At 45.3% G+C, this 18,140-nt stretch overlaps 1 long non-coding RNA gene across 1 annotated transcript in view; it reads left to right on the top strand.

Annotated features, from left to right (window-relative positions):
* Positions 1-292: 292 nt before the first annotated feature.
* LOC112546724 (uncharacterized) overlaps positions 293-18,140 on the top strand; it is a 32,930-nt gene continuing 15,082 nt past the window's right edge. Inside the window, exons 1-5 of the long non-coding RNA XR_012903437.1 lie at positions 293-3,726; positions 9,105-9,156; positions 9,409-9,489; positions 10,983-11,161; positions 13,604-13,736. This is a non-coding gene — a long non-coding RNA (uncharacterized LOC112546724). The remainder of the gene's footprint in view (positions 3,727-9,104; positions 9,157-9,408; positions 9,490-10,982; positions 11,162-13,603; positions 13,737-18,140) is intronic.

The raw sequence follows: 18,140 nt of genomic DNA, 5'->3' as shown, positions 1-18,140 counted from the left end.
GGCAGCTCTCCTGCACTAGACGGCCACTTTCCTGTGCCTAGTGCGGAGGTCGTGGACGAGGTCCACGATGTCCACACTAGACCAGGCGGGTGCCCGCCTCTTGCGGTCCTGGGCAAGCTCCCGGGAGCCGCCAGCCTGGTCCCGGGAAGAGGGGGAGGGCTGGGGGGCATCGGGTGGCTGGCTCGATCCGTGCCAGGTTCAGGGTCTGCTAGCTGGGTGCTAGCAGGCTTGCACCTGGCACGGGCACCGTAGCCAGCCCGTGCCCCTTTAAGGGGTCTGGGGCCGGGAGGGAGGCATATGAGTTTCCCTGGTGTTGGCCAGAGTGGCCACCAGAGAAAGCTGGGGAGGGCTAGCCTCCCACTAGTTTGAATTAAGGGGCTACACACCCCTTAATTCGAACTAGTAAGTTCGAACTAGGCTTAGTCCTCGTAAAATGAGGTTTACCTAGTTCGGACTAAGCACTCCGCTAGTTCGAATTAAGTTCGAACTAGTGGAGCACTAGTGTAGCGCCTATCAAAGTTAATTCGAACTAACGTCCGTTAGTTCGAATTAACTTTGTAGTGTAGACATACCCTGAGGGGTGTGCATCAGTTGGGATCAGACATGCTTGACTACCAGGCTGAGTATAAATGCAAGCTTTCTCTTTTGTATTCAGCCTGACCTCCCTCCTATGATGCCAGTGTAGGAGAAAGAAAGAGTCTGAAGAAAGGGCCTTGTGCTTGAACCAAAGTAAGCAAGAGTTATACTATGAGTAATAGACAGTTATGTCAAAAGCAGATGTTTGCCTGCAAGTCAGTGTGTCTCGGCACTCAAACTGCTAGCACTGATAAAAGCACATGAAATATGTAAATACATTCTATCAGGACAGTACAGGGACACCGAACTGAGTCCATAATAAAATAGTTGGAAACAACAAGAGTGAAAGCATAACAAGGGGCAGTGAATGCTTTGGAGGAAAGTACAAGGGGAGGTACCAAACGTGTCATTAGTGCGTAAGATGATATGTACGGTGGGTATCATAGATTGTTCATTTCTGTCTATAAATGTTGGGGTACCTCAACTTAATTCATTGGCTGGCCAAAGGGGTGATAGTGAAATCCATACTATCGATTGAGCTGCATCCATTGTCCCGGGTACAAATACATAGGGGCTCAGAGGTTATCTGGCTGCCAACAACTATTAATGTACTTCGTTTGACAATAAATCTGACTTGGGTGCCTTCATATCTTATCTATGTCTGTGGTCTTTGGGTGCTCTCGTGAAGTCTATTACGCTAGCTACCTGCACAGAGCTGGCACAATATACAAGGGAGCATATGAAAATGCGTTCAGTCGAATGTTTATCATGACTGACGTAGCAGGAGATCTGTCAGGATGTCACAGCAGTGAATCCTGAATTTACTGTATTGCTGTCCTGAACTACTACAGACATTACTGTGATGTCATAATCCAATGCTTGTGACATCACAGCCCATCTGAAGGGATACAATGGGGATTTCACAAATGCTGGGTTATAGTGAAATCTGTGAATGAGTCAGACAGGAGGAGCAAACTGATTAGAACAGAAAATGTGTGTCTATTCACAGATTTACTGGTACTTGGCAAGTGTGGGGAAAAAGTCCATTGGCAGTTTAATTGGGGAGCTTGATCAATTCTCCTTGATATGCGGTGCTTTCAACACAAGCAAATAAAGATTGTGTTTTAACAGTTAATTCAGTATTTTGTAGAACTTGTCCTACTGTGAACAATAAGCCTATAAAAGTTTGGTGAAATTAGTTTCAGATGGGTAGTAAGGATGTAAATATTGATTAATTGGTTAATTGAATAGTCAATGCAATTTGCATTGACTATTCAATTAGTCGATAAGGGCACCTCCGCCTTTGAAGTGTAGCAACAGCCTCAGGGCTGTTGCTACACTTCAAAGGTGAAAGCGCTGCGGGTATCATAGGGCCAGCAGAGGACTCGGGCAGGGTCCTGCTTGGCCCCGTGCTCCCTGCGGCATTTTAAAGCATCAGCGCCACATGGAGTCCTGCTGATTCCCCAGCTCCGCGTTGCACTGCCCCTTTGAAGTGCTGCTTTGGTGCTTTAAAGGGGCAGTGCTGCACAGAGCCCGGGGTCAGCTGGGCACTCCAGCTGATCCCAGGCTCCTAAACCGCTGTCCCTTTTGAGGTGCCAGAGCAGCACTTCAAAGGGGCAACGCAGCATTAACGCCTGCAATTAACGCATTAAAAAAATTAACGCGTTAATCCTGCCCTGCACTAATTACAGGTATTAACACACATCGGTTGGCAGCCCTAGTCACATATCTTCCTAAGACCAACCACTACTTGAACTTACAGGACGAGCAAGGCTGTTTACAAGTTGATCACCAGGTCATTGGGGGCAGGCGGGGGGACATCAGTAGTGGCTCTCATTAGCACATTTAGAACTGAACAGTCTCATACTTCATATTTCTAACTTTTCATACAAGAATGATACATGCACTAAAATAGGCTAGGGTATTCATGAGGTATGAGGTATTTTGTCCAAAGCATCTCTGAGTTATGCATATTTATATTCCTAAGCAAATTTTCATAAGCATAGGGAGGGGAGAATCAGTGTCAGTGTCCCCTTGGGCTTGTTGCCTCCAAAAGCTTTGTTTTCCCTGTGCTTCAAAGGAGCAGAAATACTTATGAGAATAAATGTGCTTTTCCACCCAGAATGCTGGATTCCACTTCGGCTATGTCTAGACTATGGAGTTTTTTCGGGATACCTCTGGTATCCCGGAAAAACTCTGCTGCGTCCAGGGAATACGTCTGCTCTTCCAACATTGTTTTGTGGAAGAGCAGATGCACTCTTTCCAAAGCCCTATATTCCTCATTTTATGAGGAAGAAGGGCTCTTCCGAAAGAGGAGGTTTTTCCCACATTTGGGCCCATGTACACGGGCCAAATTTTAGAAAAGCCTCTTCCGAAAAAACAATTGGAAAAAGATACGCAAATTGCGGAGCGCAATTTGCATACCTTTTAAAAAAGAAAATGGCAGTCTAGACTTAAGCCTCACATTCACTCACACTCTCTGCTCCCAGCTGCTAGGCATATCTCTCTGGATTTAGGCAGATTTATACTTCAAGTCTGCTATCTTCCTGCAAATCAAATGTCTGTTGTGTGCAGTATTTTCCCATTGATTGAGTGTGCAAGGTGACTTATGGTTGCTTTTACTGGGCTTCACATGAAGAAATTTGAAATGTAAGTATCCTGTGGTTCTCTAACACAGTAGTGTCCAAACAACTTGCAGATAATGAAGAATCTCCAAAAAGGAAATGAGGGGAGGTGACCCCTTGATTAATGTATTTAAAACTAGGTGGGTCAACATGTTAATGTGCATCAGGGACCATTGCTGGACTGGAAGAGTGATGAACTGGAAGACCTAATAGAGTTTTGCCATCACTAGGTTCTGGGACTCTGTCAGTGGAAGTCACTGTAGGGAAGTGCTGGAGCCCCCAGAAGCCTTGCTGCAGGAGTAGAACTGTTCATCATACACTTGTGTGTCTTTCTCACTTGATCTTTTTGTTGTTCTGTTCCCACAGGTCTTTTCTTCCGTTCTTGTTACAGAGTCATAACAGAACTGTGTGATCGGATGGTCAGTATTCCATGAGTCCTTCATCCCTCTCCCGGACAGATTTACTGCTCTACCTGTCACCTAAATGGCAGCTGACATTTAACAAACTAAGAACACAGAAGGTTCAGGTAGAGTTTGGGGAATTTTTTTTAAATCTTTTTGTCAACAGCTTATGCAGAGGTGGTGATCAAGATGGGCATCCCTTTGTCTGTAGGCCAGGGAGTGATGGTTTCAGTGAGGACCTATTCCTCTCTCGGTTCTTTCTAACAATCCCTTTCCCTCAATTGCTTATTGAGTTCCAAGTCCTTTGGTGTCTCCTTTTTTTTTAACTTGTTTTTCTCACCATTCCCTTTTTTTTTACCCCTTTTGTGTCTAATTTACTTAAGCTCCTGGGACCAAATCCATCCATCATGTAACTGCCTGGGATCAAGCAGAAAGCAGTCTGCCTGATCTCTGGTGTTTGTGCACATGCTGCTGGTATGAACATGCATGTTTATATTAATGCCATTGCCAGTGGACCAGACTGAAACTCCTGTGCCCAGGGGATGAACCATTTCACCCAAGGATAGCAAACTGCTTTTTTCACGGTCTGGCCCTAGGCATTGTTGATTATTATATTTGGTGTTTATTATTTTGTTTGAGCTGTAGGGCTGTTGCTGTCTTTCTTTGTTTGGCTTCCTCTGTATTCTGTTATTTATTTGCGTGCACTGAAGTGCTTTGCAGAGTGGCACTGTGGGATGGATTTTATGATAACTATTTTACTGTTGGTATCACATCCATATGCCAGCAGACATAGATGTAAACACACATTCTCCCACATATCCTTGGTCATGCACCCAGGTTTGTGCATATACCAGAGCAATACAGTGCACTCATGTTGGAGACACGCGAGTCAAATTCATGGCTTGAGTCCATTGACGCTAAGGGGAACAAAGAATGGTGAAACCTGCAGTAGGGAATATCTGAAAAACTGATGCCCAGCAAGGTCTGAAAGAATGCTTCCCTGATAGCTGGCTGGGAGGGGGGAAGAAACCTGGGTGTGTTTATGTAAATAAAGTTTGCTCCTGCTTTGCTTAAATTTGCTAGATATTCAGCAGAGTGAGCGGTGTTTTGCTCATTGTAATCAACTTAGCTGGTGTCCCAAACTATGATAGAACTGAATGCAAGGATAGTGAATTATGGCTACTGATGTGTAATTACTGTGGGAATACAGAAATGTAGGACTGTGCTTATCTGTTCCAAAGGAAAGGGCTCAGTTAGCAAAAGGGTTTTCCTAAGCAGGGGCTTAACTGTCAGAGCTTTGTGAGAGTAAGAAGAGTTGAGGTAGGTATTGTAGGAGGGAGGTGACACTCCCTTTTCAGGGGTACTGCCTAGACTGGGTAGATGCTGTTCCTCCCCACGCTGTTCAAAGAAGAAATAGGTTTCATTAGGAGCCTCTCTGTTATTTTAATTGCGGTAGAGTTTTGTTTATGTCCAGCCTGCTAAGAGCTAAAAACACTGGGAGTTGAAATCACTTGAGATGGGGCAGTGGTTCTGTCTAGCCTGCAGAAGAGCTGAAAATTACTGAGAAACTGACATGCTGAGGTCACAGCCGAGAGGTGAATGGCAGTGGATGGTGGCTGACAGCCAGCAGGGCGGCAGCAGAGAGGCGCCAGCAGCAGCCAGCAGAATGAGGAAGATGTCTTTTTATACCAGGGTGGGAGGTGAACTTTGCGGATACACCTCTAAACTGTGTGAATAGGGTGCAGAGCAGGATGGGCATGTGATGGGGACATTAAGATTGCTGGACCTAAAAGAGGAAAAGGACACTGCCCAACCCAAGTCTTTCACTCACAGTTGGTTTATGAATCCTGTTTGTGGTGTTTTCCCCAATTAATGCCAAGTTACTTCCTTTATTAAAAGTTTCTTTTCTATACGCAGACTCTGTGCTGTGAGTGGGGAAGCATTGCCTCTCAGAGGTGCTCAGGGGTGGTGTTACAAATTGCCCCGGTTACTGGGTGGGGGCTTGAGCCAGTTCCGTGTTGGATGGTTGGAGAGGACCCCCTAGTTACTGAATCTGGCCTGGCTGCTGCTGGCTCTACTTGGCAGAAGGGTTACATATCCATTTCCTAATGGCTCCTATTAGCTTTTTGCCTGCTGCTGCTTGTTGAATAAATATTTTCAGGAAACCACTGTTTTTAGACTCCTGCTGCTGCTTAGTTCCATTCAAAACAGGTGTGTGAACAAATTCTGAATCTGAACCTTCATCTCAAACTTGACTCCAGATCTTGAAGCTCTTAAAAGTTGTGATTGTATAAAAATTCCCAAAAGCAGAAGCACCAGGAAAGTACAAGAGGTTGCTGTTGTATTTCTGATCTAGTCAAAAGCGGAAAGCACTGAAAATCAGGTGAAAGTTGGATTTGTTCAGATTGATAGTCGTGTGTCCTCCAGGTGAGTTTTCTTAAGGTCTGGATAACAGGACAGGAAGGAGTGAGGTTGGCTAGGATGGAAACAGGGTGAATTTACTTCTATCACAGGGGTCTCAAATGCATGGCCAGCAGGTCATTCCCAGATGGAACAGTTGAGCAATCTGACCCAGGAGTCCTGGCAGGCTGGAGGAGGGAGGGCTTGTCCGTTCCTGTCTCCTAAGTCCTGCCCCTTCCTGCCACCATCATGCCTTCTCTCTCACATAGCACCCTGTTCCTTGTTGGGGATTATTGGGGGTGCAGGGCCTGGTGGGACCTCGGGAGATGGGGTGCCATAGGATGGAGAGGGTAGGAATGAGCACGTTCCTTCCCACGACTCCCAGGCTGGATTGTGCAATTGCTCCAGCCAGGGAGGTCTTCAGGCCATGAGTTTGAGACCCCTGCTCTATCATATGATACACAGTTTGAAAAAGAGAAGGAAATGGAGAACTGGAAGCTATTCCTGAGTGAAATAATCTACAGAGATGGATTTACAGGGATTTGTCGGGCATCAGAAACTTCAGCCAGCCTACAAAGACCGATCAGCATGCCTGAGGAAGGCACAAAAGAAAAGAAAAAATAGGATACTAACTGTTTTTTAGTTAGCTGGGCTTCTGGAGAGCTAAGATGGGGTTAAGATATTTCTCTGAGCAGGACAGTAAAAATAAAATGAGAAAATAGCTCAGTATGAGAGATGGTAAAGTGCTGATGGCTCCTAATCTTTCTCTCACCAGAGCATGTCTATTCTTGTAGTGCATTTTCTTGTGTTCTTGCTAGTCCCGTTTTAAATCCCCAAAACAGTGGGGTTCCCCATCTTCCTTCTCTAGATAAATCATCTCACATCAGGAAACATTCCCTCTTATTCAGCCTAAATTTACCTTTTCTTAATTGCAGCCCATTACTCCTACTTATAGCTTCTTGGGGAGCCCTAAATATTTTTCCTGCCCCTGTGGGAAAAGCCAATCAAGGATAAAATAGATGTTATTTGTGTTCTACAGTTTGAATGAAACTCACTCTAGCCCCTCTAACCCACTAGGAGACTAAATATGTCTTTGATTATTCTGGCTGAATACTTAGACTTCAGGAAGCCATCCATGCATTTCTAGCCAGCTTGGCTTCATGCAAAGTTGCTGTCACTAATTAATCAAAGAGCGATTCCAGTCACGTTCTGTGCTCTGGAATCAGGCTGCTTTAGCCTGACATATCCATGAAAAAACAAGTCACTGATCTCCCCCATCACGTTCCCTCCCTAGTAATGATCCTTCCTCTGCCTAATTTAGAGGTATCAGCCATCCTGATTTTTAGGGGACCATCTTGATATTAGGGACTTTATTTTATATAGACTAATGGGTCTCAAACTTTTTAGCCTGCAGCCCACCCTGCTCAGTGCAAATCTTTCTGCAGCCAACCAGCCATGGTGACAAAATTCCTTCACTTATCTCTAAATACATTAAATACTACATTATTCATATTAGGTTACTAGAGCATAATAATGAAAATAGCAGCTATAACATAAGGAGGCACATGTAACTGGTAAGAAAGGAAATCCTTATTAATGGTAATCATTAAACAACTTACGCCCTTTAACATGTTAGTTTACCAAGCTTCATTTTAAATAAAGTAAAATATTAATTTATGTCCAACACAGAAGATTTCTACATTGTTTTTATTTGATGCAGAGGTGGGAAACCTTTTTAGGGTTGGGAGGCCACCGACCCACATAAAAATCAGTCAGAGACCACACAGAAGTGAGAAGCAACTTCCCCCAAAAATCTCAACCCTTGCTGATATGGTCCCCAACTGAGACATCTCACTCCCCTGGTGCTACAGCTCCATGGGAGTGGGGGGGGGGGGGGGGGAAGGGCCAAGATTCAGGGCTTCCCACAGGCCAGATTAACTCTTCTGGGGTTAGTAGATTTTTGTGGGCCCCCTTAGGCTCTGAGGTGCAGCCAAAAATGAAAGGTTCAGTGTGCAGAAAAGGGCTGCCAAGGAGTGGGATAGGGGTGGGGGTGTAGGATTTTGGCAGGAGGTGGGGTGCAGGAGGAGATGATGCTGTGAGGTCTGGGTGGGAGGGAGGCCACAAGAGTGGGTTGGGAGAGGGGTGTCTGGCTGTGAGGGAGTGTGCAACTGAGGGCTGGGGTGGGGAGTCTGGGAAGGAGGGTGCAGGAGCAGGGTGGAGGTGCAAGGTCTCGGTGGAAGGAGGGTGCATGTGGGGGATAGGGATGCAGGTCTGGGCACAAGGGCACTCACCTGGCTTTGCGGCCTCTGTCAACTGCACGTACTCCCTCCCGCTGCGCCCATTAGCTGCAGTTCTGGCCAATGGGAGCAGTGGAGAAAGCCTCCAGGCCGTGCTTCCCTGCGCTGCCGTTCCCCCAGCTGAGGGGAGGGGAGGGGAAGTAGCATCACACAGAGCCACTTGCTCTCCCTGTGAACCGGATCTGGCCCGTGAGACTTGGGGCTCCCCACCCGCAGTGGGAAGCTGTCGCCGGTGCGCCAACCTCACGGGGTAGGACTGGGCTGGAGCACCCTCCTGCAGGGAGGTGGCTGAGCCATGGTCAACCTGCAAGAGACCACAGACCAGTAGTAGTCTGCGGACCACACTTTGAGAGCCACGGCTATAGCCTGTACCCCCCTTACTCATGAAAAGAAGTGTCCCAATTTTTCACATTTGCTCTCTGGTTATGCTAGTCTAAAACTGAATTCAGATATAAGTCAAGGAGCCACAAATAAATTTGGTGAGCAAAAAAAAATGTGGCAGCCACTACTGTACTTTCATTACAGTGAGCTAGTACTTAAACGTCAGTGCTAAGTCTTCGCTCTGCCACTGTTGCAACCCAAATTCACAAGGTTTTTAAACTGCTCAGGTAACTGACTTTCCAGTCTTGTTTCCTCGTATTTCTGCTGTGGCTTGGGAGGGGGGAGGCTGGTTGCTGTTGCTTTAGGTACAGTGCTTAGCTAGTTAGAACTTGTGCCAGCCCAAATCCAGTCGGTGCTGGGGAGTCCTTATCTGTATTTAGAGGATTGCCTCGTCTTACATTTCTGTTTGTGCTCCTTGCTTCCAGACTGCGTGTATGCAGAACTTCCAACTGGGCTCCAGCATGTGTCCAGAGTGAGGTGGGTGGAATTAATTATTTGACCCCCCCACCCCCACCCCCACCCCAGATATTTGCATCTGAAATGTCCTGGTGTTATAACCACACATGGGTCCTGAACCAAAAGAAGCATGTGGGGGAGGCTGGTATTGCTGCCCATAAGTGGCAGGTATAGGTAGGTCATGGGAGGCTGTGCCTGCTCTGCTGTGTTGTGCCCACCAGACACCCAGTTGCAGGATTTGGCAGCAAAGTTTTTGCTTTATATCCCATGCAGGTTCTGGGCGACTGAGGCAGCAGCATGTGCTATTCAGCTTCCTGCATTCATCAGTAATCTCCCAGGACGCCAGAGAGATTAGTGAGGACCCAGGAGACGGCTTGGGTGGTAAAGGGAGTGTGGCTCCAGCCGCCGGGGGGGGGGGGGTCTCAGAGTGGGGATGGTGGAAAGGGCCTAGCTGGGAGCTAGCCCCCCTAAAAGGGACTCCACCTGTTATGCATGTTGCCACTCCTATTTCTGTGCTGCTGCTGCTGGAGGTGCTGCCTTCAGAGCTAAGCAGCAGGCCTGAGAGGCACATGGTATAGGGAGGGTCATCACTTTTTTGGTGGGCAACAGTCCAGGTCCTGTGGTCCCCCACCTTCCTCACCTCCTCATAATTCTCCCCTAGGCCTATTTGACCCCTAAGTGTTAGGCCTGGAACTGAGGAGGGCGGAGCTGAGGGCAAGAGTGCCAAAACCTTTGTAGACGTGGGAGTGGGAGGCACTGTTCAGTGAATAGCCACCAAGCTTCTTGCAGCCAAGGGAGGTTCCCAGAGGTGGGTCTGACCTGACCTGGTCCAGAGAGTGGACCTGCAGAAGAAGAGGAATGCCTATCCCTCCCCACCCCTGCTAGGACTAACAACTGGAGCCCAGCACATGGTAGGACCCCCAACCTGGGTGCACCAGTCCTGCCTTTCCCTGGCAGATTTCATGCTGAAGACCAGATTTCATGATCCATGATGCATTTTACATAGCTTTGGGAGGGCCCCTGATGATCCTACCCCCTTATAATGACATGTATGGTGTAACAAGGTACCCAGACTCAGGTATAGCTGCAGCATAGCTGGTGCCAGTGAAATCTAGTTCTAATAAGTTTTGACTATGCTAGGCTAGTGCAGGTTTTAAAAACTTCAGCCCTGTGCACACTAAGCAGACAAGCTCCAACCCAGGTTAGCTGGAACTTTGTTGAAGCACAACATCCAGACCTAGCTCACAGCCATCTTGACATGGCCTGTGTTTTAGAAGGCTCCAGCTTCTCACTCTGGATTGTGAACTTCAGCCGGCACTGGGGGTGAGTGGAGTTTATGGGCAGAAATTTGTCCCTCTCTAAACAATCTGCACTTGGTACAGGAAGATGGACCTAGCTGGTGCACCCAGAACTGTTACCCAACAGCCTGATGGGCTTTCCTTCCCCGGGTTGGGAGCTGAGGAGAGGGGTGTATGGCAGAGAGAGGGAGCTGTCACCCTATCTTGGTAGTGAAAAGCAACTGAAATGAAAAAGTTCCTTCTGGCACGTATAATCAAAAAATTATCAGGGCTCTATGTAACTTGTTGTTGTTTCTGTGCAAGCCTGAGCCAGGGGAGTGCAGGCTGCTTGGCTAAAGGACAGATCCCTGCCCCCAATTGCCTCTCTCTTGGGGGTGGGGCAAGTGTGTGGAGGGGAGGATTAATCCACGGTCACTGTGGATTAATGCTGACAGGAGGGCTGGACCACGACAAGATAGATGACAGGGTTACACAGCAATGCGTGAGAACCCTGCCCCTTTCAAGCTAGCTCTATTAGCCTTGCGTGACTGCTTTTCTTCTCTCCTCCAGCCGCCTTCCACCTTGTGACCGGCTCCCTTAACTCATTCCTTTCCACCCACGGGGGAGCAGGCACAGAGACGAGAAGTCATGGAGCACAAAGAGGAAATCTGGCCCAGGGTTTAGAAGTGGAGCAAACTGCCAGAAGCCTGCTCTGTTCAGAGGGCAGCTGCTTTTACAAGAGTGATTTGGTATGCTATCACCTCTGTGAGCACAAACTCCCTGATCCTGCCTTCCAGCTGCACAGTGCTTACAGAGGGCAGGAGCTCCCCTGGTCTCAACAACCAGAGGTCTGACAGATCATTAGGATGACCCTATTTCTCCAAGAGAAAACGGGACACCCCCAGCTACCTTCCCAATGGCCCCTCCCTGCCCTGATGCTGTAACCGGATGCTGTAACCCTGAAGTGTCCCCCCTCAGGAGCCTACTGCCCATGGTTGGATCTCTGTGGAGGGCCCCCCACATGCTGAAATGCTGCTGCCTCCCTAACTGTAGGGGGCTGGTGCCTCCACTCAACCGCCCTTGCACCCAGACTTTTTTTTGACAAAAGTGAGCATTTGTCCCATTTGCTCTTGCCAGCGGATCAAGTCCACAAGAGCAAACAGGATAAATTCCTCCTTTAAAGTGGAGACAGGTGGAACAGGGCTGGGACTGTCCCAGCCCCAACTGAAATGTATGGTCACCCTAGCTCAGGTACCCACCCTGCTAGCAGCAGCAGTTGAGTATGCAGTCTTTTATGATGCCACCATAAATACAAACTGACTGTACAGAAGGTGGCCTGCTGCTACTCCCTGATCTGCTAAGTTTCTTTTCAAAGTTCCAGTGTACTCCTAGCTTTCACCTTAAAAATCCTTCCAAGTCAGTCACCAATCCCAGCTCTGCTCCTGCCTGTCTCTTTTTTTCCTTCCTCCCTGTTTTTTTTCCCTTTCCTCTTGCCCCCCCCCCTCCTGTCTTCCCTTATTTAGTCTTGGATCTGGACTTCTAACACTCCTGTCATCTGAAGAAGTGGGTTGTGCCCATGAAAAGTTTTAAAGTTTTTTTTCTGTTACAAACTCAGCTACCCCTCTGAAGCCTCTGCTCCTGTTGAGGCAGTCTCTCACAGCCCCCCTCTCACATTGCTTCCCCTGAGGCCACTTTGTAGATTGGCCTTTCCCAGAGATGTCTGCAAGAGCCCTGGCTCACTCTTCCTCCCACAGTGACCCCACTCTTACTCCCCCTCACTCCCAATGCAAAACCAGCTGAGAGGCAGCACAGCATGTGAGGAATCAAATGACTTTTGCTCTGCTTCCTGTTTGAAATCTTCAGCATTTGACAAATGCAAGAAAATAGCTGCTGTGGTGGGAGTTTTTGTTTAAGATGGACATTTGTTTTTAAAGAGGTGGACAGAATAGCTTCTGCTGGGAACACAGCAAAGGTCCTCAGAGCATGGGCCAAATATAGCAGACCCATACTAACTGAAAGCCTCATGGCTGCACTGCACCTGAGTGGGAGTAACCAAATGGTGCTACTAGCTGAAGGCTGGTATGGGCTTGTGCTCTGATTGTCTCAATGTGGTTGCTAGTGGACAAGTAAAATCAATTGCCACAAAGAGAACTGAGCCCAGAGACAGAACTTCATCCTCCTCAGAGGTGATCCTCACATCCATGCTAGGTCTGTTCCATGGTTGTCTAAAGAACTTCTGTTTCTAGGGCCAACAGTCTTGCTAGCTTTCAAGGGTACTAAGTTCACTCGGTTTTCTTAAGGATTATGTTAAATGCAGAAAAAAGAGAAAGCCCTAAACATGAGAGAATTTTAGACATGTTGCAATGGACTCCTGTTAACACAGGAATTCTGCCAAACTGGGACAGATTGGAACCTGTGGCTGACAGGCTGTTTCTCATCACTGGCTGAGGCTGAACCTAACCCCCCCCCCCCCCCCCCCCCCGCCCCTCAGAAGTTTTCCCAATGAAAGCACTAGTGTGGACAGTGCTTTGTCACTGGGCCTGTACGCCTGGCACCAAAGCTACCACCCCTTCTTGAGAGTGGTTTTAATTTATCACCAGGAGAGCTCTTTCCTGGTGAGGAGCAGCTACCCCCTATACTTTATACATGGAACAGCTGCACCATTGTAAGGTGCAGTGTGTAGACATAGCTAGCTCCAAATCTCCAAGGCCTGATGAAGATGGTTTACACAAATGCATTATTCCCTTCCAACAAACTCCTGCCCACTTCAGAGGGTGGCACTTGAACATTCAGAATGGGGTGGGGTGTCAGAAAAAGAACACTATAAATTATCAAGCCCTACTGTATAAAATAAAAACCTCTAAAATTGTTCATATGGAACCCTAGATGGACATGACCTTGTAAATCTGCCAAATAGCACCCAACAAAAAATAGAACACCTGCTCCAAAACATTTAGAGCTGAATGTATGAGGACAGGCCTAGCTGTTCAAAAGGGGACCTGGAATTATACTTACTTCTTAAAAAGTAGATAGTGGGAACCTATGTTCTTGAGGTGCTGAGCAGCAGCACCTTCTAAAATAGATGGGAACTGGGGTCAGATAACACTGACAAATGGCTTCCTGCCAACAAAGCAATGAGTTGTATTCAAATACAACATGCTAATGCTAAAAATTGTTTCCTTTGTTTTCAGACAGGCAGTGTGTCATGCCAGACTGCAGTTGTGGTGGAATGAGACCTATTGCTACACCAAAAATCTTAGACACTACCTTGCAACTAAGTCAAACAGAACTTCTCTGGGCAGTGGAAAGCATACTGGGAAAGAGGTAAACTCTTAGACCATCAGCACTAGCTGATCTGTGATCTAAATAAATGCTTAGGATGATACATGTAGAAGTACAGTCTCCAAAAAGCGGCAAGGAGTCTTGTGGCACCTAATAGACTAACTGCAGTGTAGGAGCATAAGCATTCATAGGCAAAGACCCAAAGCTTACGCTCCTACACTGCAGTTAGTCTATAAGGTGCCACAGGACTCCTTGCCGCTTTTGCAGATTCAGACTAACACGGCTTCCCCTCTGATACTTAGTCTCCAAAAGACTCATCTTTTCAAGAAAGAGCAGTATAACTCAAGTCCTAGATGATTATTTATAATAGCTATCATAAGCCTAGCTAAAATAGCTTTTCTGCAATGCATTGTATATACTTAACTGAAGATATGTTTACTTTTGCTCTACAATAGGCCATCAATATAACAGCAGTTTTGTGTTATGTCAGTTGCATTTGTTTTGTTCCCTCAGATCTATAGCTCAGTAATTAAAAATTGTAAGGAACAATCAGGTAATAATTATTTTATATTTCAGTTAGTATCAGTGAAGGATCTTGGCATACCCCACAAGTTAATCAACTAAGCTTCAAATGACAAGAGGTCTGTTCATATCCCTTACTTACCAGTGCATGGATAGATACCTCAAGGAAGAAGCATGGTATCAGTTGAGAATGCTATAACAATTTAGGACAGGGGGCAGAGAATAATGTAGCCAGTTATCAGTGTGAGGGGAATTTAGATAATTTACATCCCATTTCTCTCAGTGGCACACACTTTCTCTTATGAGTTGTTTTTACCTAAAACAAGGTAAAAATTGGTGATCTGTGGGCTTCAAAGTCCACTGTAATAATTAAACTATCTTCCCCAATTCCATTAAATAAAAGATTCTAATGACTAAAACTAATGGAAATATTGAGGCCAATTGCAGATGGGAGAAAAAGACAACTTATGTTCTTGTTGGCAGCTACAGTTGATAGCTATAGGATGGGGATACAATCAGCCATAAAGTTAGGGATCTTTCCACCAGCACTGAGGAAGTAGGTCTGCCCACGAAAGCTCATCACCTATTAAACCATCTTGTTAGTCTCTAAAGTGCTACACAGTCCTGTTTTTTGTTTCAATAATCAGTGTGTGATAGTGGTAGCAATTACTATTATAGACCCTGTAGTACTGAAAGGTGACAGCTTAAAAAAAGATAGTAAATACTGAACTTGAGTGAGAAGACTTATCCTGTGTGGATAAGACTGATGCTTTCACCTCAGATTCTGGTGAGAAAACCTAGACTTGAGCAGTGTTGAAACGAGTTAACACAGGGGTTCTCAAACTTAACTGTACCGTGACAATAAAAATTACTATATCACCCTAGGAAAGGAGAACCCAAAGCCCTTCAGACCTAGATAGGGGGCCTGTAGGTGGCGGGGCTCAGGCTTTGGCCCTGGGCTCTAGCACATCTCAGCCATTAAAATGGGACTGTGACCCACTCTGGAGTCCTGACCTACAGTTTGAGAACTGCTTCAATAACACAAACCATGTGTAGGAATCCTGTTTTCTATCTGATTTCCGACCTTTAACAAAGATCCCCTCCAGAGGCAAGCTCTGTTGTCCCACAGTGGGTTACTGTATTTGCAAAGCTAACAAAGAGGGATAACTGGAGCCATTGAGCAGTGTGTTTTTTTTTTATATACACACTTGTACCAGCATGTCTACATCTGGAAAAATTTAGCATATGCTTCTGAAGCTGGGTAGTTAGGAAAACATTATTGACTGCACACAATGGAATAAATTCAGCCAGCTATCTGCCCAGAATAAGATGCAGCAAGTTATGAGCTGTCACTGTTTTCTTATAGAAAATACTGAAATATTTCTCAACAGCATGACATTAGGTGCATGTTCTTCCAACTGTGAGCCTAGTTCAATTCCTTAGGCCCCATGGTTTCTGCATTTCACATTTGAATCATGCCACTTTTTAATGTAGGTACAAAATGCAAATTATGTAGCCAATAGCATTGCCAGTTTTCCTGGAGATGCAAAGCAGATGTATCATTACTTGGAGGGCTGGCAGCAGGATGTTCCTGACTGGTAACTAACCAGTGCTGAAATCACAATGGTCAGTCCAGGCAGCAGGATATCTTAGTTTACCATACAGCTGTCAATAGCCCTCGAGGAGGGGAGAAAAAGCAAAACATCATGCTCCGGGCATGTATAGCTTAATTAATCAACATACTTCAGCCCACTCATTTCTACTACCAATATTTCTAAGTATACAGATTGTCGTGCACTGTGAAACTTTCAGTTCAACAATAATCCTTTCAAATTAGTCATGTCTAGACTCTAATTTAGGTTCTTAGCAAAATTGTCTTGAACAGCGTGGTCTGTTGTAAAAAGAGCAGCTGAAAGAATTTATAACTGCACTGTTGACCAATCATATCCCAGTGCTGTCAAGGACACCTTTTTTTGAAGTGTCAATTAAAGTGCAACAAGGGAACAATAGGAAGAGTGTTTACAGGGGAAAATATTAGCTATGCTCCCTTGAGAACAAGGGAGATAGTGAGGACAAGCTTATTTTTAAGTATTTAACATTTTTTCCAAAGAGGATTATTACTTTAAAATACAAATCAGTGCTGTGCGCTAAGTGCTATCAGTCTTTATGGGGAAATGCTTAGTTGTCCAGCTCTGGGTAAAACAAGTCATGTTGGGAAAAATTTCTTAAGTCCGCTAGAAGCCTGACTTTCAATAGGTTTAGGTTAAGTAATATAGATGCTTTTGAAAATTGTCTCTATTTCCCTTCTACATGCTTAGTTTTAAGTCTTACAACTGGGGCTTACATCATTTGGACTGCAGAGTTAAATTGGAAAAAAATACACAAATTGCACATATTTTTTTAAGATACTTTTGAAGGAGGCTTTTTTTAAATTTGGCACGTCTACACAGTGCCAAATTTCAGAAAAACCTGCTCTTTCAACACATCCCTTATGTCTTGCAGAAGGAGGTTTACAGGGCTGGCAAAAGAGTGCATCAGCTCTTTCGAAAATTTCAAAATCTTAGTGTGGGAACTAGAGCTTTCATGGAGGGTGGCAAATTTGATACTAATACAGGTAAGAACTTCAGGAGTAATTGCAACTCTTCAAGAGTCCCAATATTAGAGTTAGAAATTGACAAATTTGGATTAGTAAAGTCAGTTTAATGTTATGGAGCTAAAATACAGAGAGATCTAGAGAGATAATATCATCCAGTTCTGTCAAAGGACAGCAGAAGCAACATAATACATAGTAGGGTGATATTGGAAATAGAATTTTTCACCTTTCAGGGCTTGTTGGAGGCTGGATAGAACCAACCTTGTTCTCTGCAATGTCTGGAGTAGTTCTCTTCTAGAAAAAGAGCTGGCATTACTATGCACCAGAAGAGTCTTTGTAGAGGAGAGAGACCTTTTAAATCAACATGCTCTCAGATCAAATCGCAGAAGAACCAGTAAGATCTAGCTAATACTTAGGAGACCTGCAATGAAAGTCTGTTGTAAAAGAAATGTGTATCTGTGCAGGAGACAGAACATTCCTAGTGGCAGGCCTGAGACCATGGAATGAGAGCCACCTGGAACAAAGAATAGGCACAAACCTGACCATCTTCGATGACAACTGCAAGACTCATTGGTTTGACCTTGCTTTCTCTAACAAACTTAGCAACACAGTAACCCTACTAAAATGAGATTGATCCTTCCCAGGGGCAGAAGCACAACATGTGACAGATGTCAGTTACATTGCTTAATGCCCCACTAGAAGGCATTGATACCAGAGTGATAGGTTCCTATACCACACTTACCTTGAGTGGAACAGTGTGTTAGAAATGAACCTGTTAACCAGCATTCTATAAAGGGGTAGTCTGATGCTGGAAGGTTAGTTTCATATCAAACTTAAAACACATTTCATGGCTTTTATGTAGAAATATTAATTCCAATTTACTGGTTAAATTTCAGTTCAGCTAATTACATTGTGTGCAATTTCCTAAAATGTGGTGTAGTATTGTGCGCTAATTACCAAGAGTTCTGTTTTATAATAGAGATGATGACGACAACTTTACATTGTCTACTAAAAAAACTATGCTAAAAACATTAAGGTTGCAAAGTCAAACACTCAAAAGTTAAGAAATAGCCAAGTTAAGGTTGTCTCTGCTGTCTCAGTCCCACTCTTGGACCACCAAAAAGCACAGCTTTCAGCTAATGGCTAGCTACCCACCCCCTTTGTCTAGAAGATGGGGATGCTAGAGCCTCTTGAAGAAAAAGGCAGAATAATATTTTTCTCTAGCCTCATTTTTTTTTTTTTACAATATCCAAACTGTTGTCGTCTTTGGGCTATATCGTTTTGTAAAATGTCAGCTAACACACAGCTTGGAAAAATGTCAGCCTAAAATC

Source organism: Pelodiscus sinensis, chromosome 4 (assembly GCF_049634645.1).
Source record: "Pelodiscus sinensis isolate JC-2024 chromosome 4, ASM4963464v1, whole genome shotgun sequence".
NCBI classification, from domain to species: Eukaryota; Metazoa; Chordata; order Testudines; family Trionychidae; genus Pelodiscus; species Pelodiscus sinensis.
The sequence above is the reverse complement of the archived record's forward strand: the minus strand, read 5'-3'. Positions and strand labels throughout refer to the sequence as shown.